We start from the raw sequence: 3,966 nt of genomic DNA, 5'->3' as shown, positions 1-3,966 counted from the left end.
TCTTCCCTTTCATAAAAGTAGACCTAAGAGGAAACAGAGTTTTATCTAAGAAATGCACTGTTCTGCCTTGGAACCAAGGATGGGAGAGTAAAAGTAGGGTTTATGGGTCCAACTAAGCAATCCTGCCTCCCTAAAGGTTGTACTTTCTCATGATTACAAGGTCCTCTCAGCGATGCCCCATAAAGGATTAATAATTCATCCTAATTGTGTAATATAGACTGCATTGATTAGAAAATCAGACCAATATGCACATGAAAATTACCAACAGGTGAGAGCCTGCGTGTGAGGAGAATGAGAGAAAATGGGCAGTGAATGCAGACCCACCTGGGTACATGAAATAAGGACCAGGAATGCTCAGTGGGATCCAGGTGACTAGGAGAAGCTGAGGCAGGAAGATCAGCACAGAGGGCAGAAGGAAAACAAAATCCACTTCTTCCCTTTTTTCTGAGAACCCAGGCCAGTTTGATACTAAACCCAACGTTAAGTCATTGGCAAGCTAAAAATACCAGGTGTCACAAAACTTCATTTATTAGGGTTTTTTTTTTTTTTTTCACATTGTGAGCCCCTGGCAAGCAGCGTTTTGCTTGATAAATCTTGTTGAGTCCTGGCATGTTGTAGTGAGATAAGTTGAAGATAAATAAAGATGAATAAGGCTGTGATACATTTCCTTCAAGAAGCTTACTGCCCAAGAGTCAATTAACTATAGTTCATATCAGGCTTGTGTTGAATACAGAAGGAGTGCTGTGAAAGAAGGAGGGCGGTCGGTTCAAGAAAAGCAGAAAGGCCTTGGCTGTTTAGTGCCCTCTATCTCCAGTGATACCTCATTCAATCTGTTCTCTCCACAAATAGCATAAGTTGGAAAATTGTTCTACTCCAAAGCTCTTCATTACAGCACTGTCTGCCCATCCATAGTGCTTATTCAGTCCTCTAAAACATAACCTCAGATTAGGGCTTATATCATTAGATCCATAAGCATTGTGAGTGTTTCTGAGACTAAGGCACATGAGTGGCATTACAGTCTCTCTTTCCCAAGAAAATGTAGGGATCAAATTCTCTTCTAGATTATAAACTGAAACTGTGATATCCCATGGCTCTAAATTAAAGTCATATTTCAACTTAGAAAGTTTCTTCACATTAAATTACAGGAGGCTATGATAATAGATTTCCTGTCAGACTTGCATTTGTGAACCTTAGCTGAAGGCTGTTATTTTCTGGCCATGAATTGAAGTCTGTCAACAGTGGTTACAGAGTCATGCCAACAATCCGGCAGGTGTACACCAGGATGCATGCTTTGAGGGATGGCGGCACTGTCCAAAGGCTTAATGCTCCTTTCAGAGGTCTAAAGACTTACTATAGCACTTACAAACACGCTTCTAGCACGGTTTCACGTATGTGTGGTTTTACAGCATTCTCCAAGAATCCCTTAAAAAACTCAAAATATGTGAGTTCAAACCAAATCTAAGTGGAAAAAAGGCCCAAAATATTCTTTAAAACATGATTTTCTCAATGCATTGACATGTGAAGAGAGACCAAGTATATGTTAGACTTTACGGAACAGCCCCTTGTAGAGCAGAAACCTCTGGTTCAGTACCCACATGCCAGTGAGCAATTGTTGGAGGAGTTCTGTGATTCCGTGCCACAACTAGATGGTGAGGTGACAGTTTTATTCAGAAAGCTAAACGCTTGCCTCTCTTGAAGTCTTGCCCATGCAAGCCTCGGGTCTCTGCTTGAAACTCAGACTTCAGGTGATCTTCAGGTAAATGGGTGAAAAGTGTTTCCTGCTGTTACCTTTAGCCGGCATGCCAACAACCGGACCCAGTAAAAGGCTGCAAAGAAAACAAACCTCTAGCTGGGTGTGGTGGCTCACACCTATAATCCCAGCTCCAGGGAGGCTGAGGGAAATGATCACCTTGTGTTCAAGGCCAACATGGGCTATGGAGAAAGTTATTGGTCAGCGGGGCGAGTGTAAGACCATGCCTCAAGAAAAAAAAAAAAAAAAAAGCCAGCGCTTGCTGCGCAGCATGTATACTAAAGTAAGAGCGATAAGCGAAGATTAGCATGTCCCCTGTGCAAGGATCACAGGCAAATTCATGAAGCCTTCCATATTTTTAAGCCAAAGAAGTTCTAGCAAAGATGCAATATTCTTCAAATGTAGAAGAACAGATCAAGTTAACCAAGATCCCCCACTAATAGCTAATTTAATATTTTCAAGCACTATTTCTTCTGTAGGCTGAGAATAGACATGGGAGCTGTGGTGTAGCTCAGTGGTAGAGCATTTGTCTAGTGTGACAAGGCCCTGGACTTGATACAAATCATCACAAAAACAAAAGAAGAAGAAATAAGAATAAACTTCAACCACAAAAAAAGCGGGGGGGAGAGATGGGTTTACTTGTCAAGGCACTGGCCTGTGTAGCCTAAGGACACAGGTTCAATTCCCCAGTACCCAACTAAACCAGATGCCCAAGGTGGTGCATACATCTGACGTTCATTCGCAGTCACTAGAGGCCCTGGTATGCCAATTCTCTCATTCTCTCTCTTTAATAAAATGGTAAAAAAAAAAAAAAGGGGGGGGTAGCATTTTAAAAGTATGCTACAAAAAGGAGACAGCTTTCTTTGGCTTTCCTCAGGGGTGGTTTGGGAGGAGGAGTTCGCCTGGTATGATGTGCTGAGCACTGGTCTTACTCAGACCCACACTAACCGCCCCCCCCACACACACACCATATAAATCCCCATCTGGAATGACATAATTCCTTAGGATCTTTCTTAAGGACATCTAGTTTGCTGAAAGTTCCTTAGTTAAGTGTCATATGACATTGGAGTCAATGTAAATAAAACTTCAGGCCATTTGTCGAACCAAACCGTCTTCCACGGTGACAAATAAGAGCGCACAGGGTTGCTGGCTGAGCAAAGGACGAGGTGCAGCTTCCTCCCGGGCAGGCCGGCTCGGGTGATGCGGAGCCGGGAAGGGAGGGCGGCCGCAGACCTGAGCCCACTCACCTGCAGCCGGCGGTGCGTGCGGTCCACGGTACTGGTTGCGGGTCAGCTAGCAGAACTGGAGGTGAGCCTCTATGCACACGCATGTGACCGCTGAGTATCACCCCAGTCCCCTTGCTAGCAGTTTTGTTATCTACTTAGCACATAGGCAGCCATTAGATCGGACCTCAGAAATTATTAGGATGTGATATGACATTGACAGTTTGTCACGGAAGTCACCTAGGTACCTGCAAATGTCTTCAACCTGATTTTTCCTTTTGTTTTTCTCACCTTCCTTTCCCTTTCCTTTCCTTTTCTATTTCCTTTCCTTTCCTTTCTCTTCTTTCTTGTCACTCTTTCTTTCCCTTAAGTGAAGGTGTAGTAGACATGTTCATTCCTGGTAATGAATGTTATCTCAAGGTCAAATGAATCCCAGCAGGAAGTCTGCAAATACGTACTTTAAATGACCTTGGGAGAACAGAAAAATGAATAGTCATCAAATTTAAGCACTTGAATACAGAGGAGACTCTTAGCTAGGTAACATGACAGGGCTCTTATTCCAGACCAAAAAGAAAAAAAAGAAAGAAAGAAAGAAAAGAAAAAGAAGATGTTGGACAGAGTCAGGGGTGTCATAAGACAAAACAAAATCCCAGGGAGAAATCAAAGCCCTGTAGCAGTCTTCCAAGAAGGCGGCAGTCTATCCAAAGCCAAGGAATATTACAGCCTCTCAAGTTTAATTTTAAACTTTTTTACCCAAGTTACTACAAATGAGTAATGTCAATTGAACAAAGATAATGATTTTTTAATTTATTTTTTTATTAATTAGTTTTGTATTCAGCAAATACAGTCAATTTGGTACCATTATTAGGCTCATCCATGATCTACCCCCTCCCATTGGTCCCTCCTTGTTGAGGTATATGGGCCGAGCATTGTGGAGTTAGCCCACAGTTATGGGTATGATAAATGTCTCTGCATATCATGACCCAACACGTG

General features: G+C 42.6%; 1 non-coding gene across 1 annotated transcript; it reads left to right on the top strand.

Moving 5' to 3' along the window:
- The first annotated feature begins 2,005 nt into the window (after window positions 1-2,005).
- On the top strand, window positions 2,006-2,110 carry LOC123460470. The gene has a single exon (XR_006637026.1). It is a non-coding gene; the product is annotated as a U6 spliceosomal RNA (small nuclear RNA).
- The last annotated feature ends 1,856 nt before the right edge of the window (window positions 2,111-3,966 follow it).

The sequence above is a fragment of the Jaculus jaculus genome, chromosome 4 (assembly GCF_020740685.1).
Source record: "Jaculus jaculus isolate mJacJac1 chromosome 4, mJacJac1.mat.Y.cur, whole genome shotgun sequence".
In the NCBI taxonomy this organism is placed as follows: Eukaryota; Metazoa; Chordata; class Mammalia; order Rodentia; family Dipodidae; genus Jaculus; species Jaculus jaculus.
Note: the sequence above shows the minus strand (reverse complement) of the source record. Positions and strands in the feature narration are given on the sequence as shown.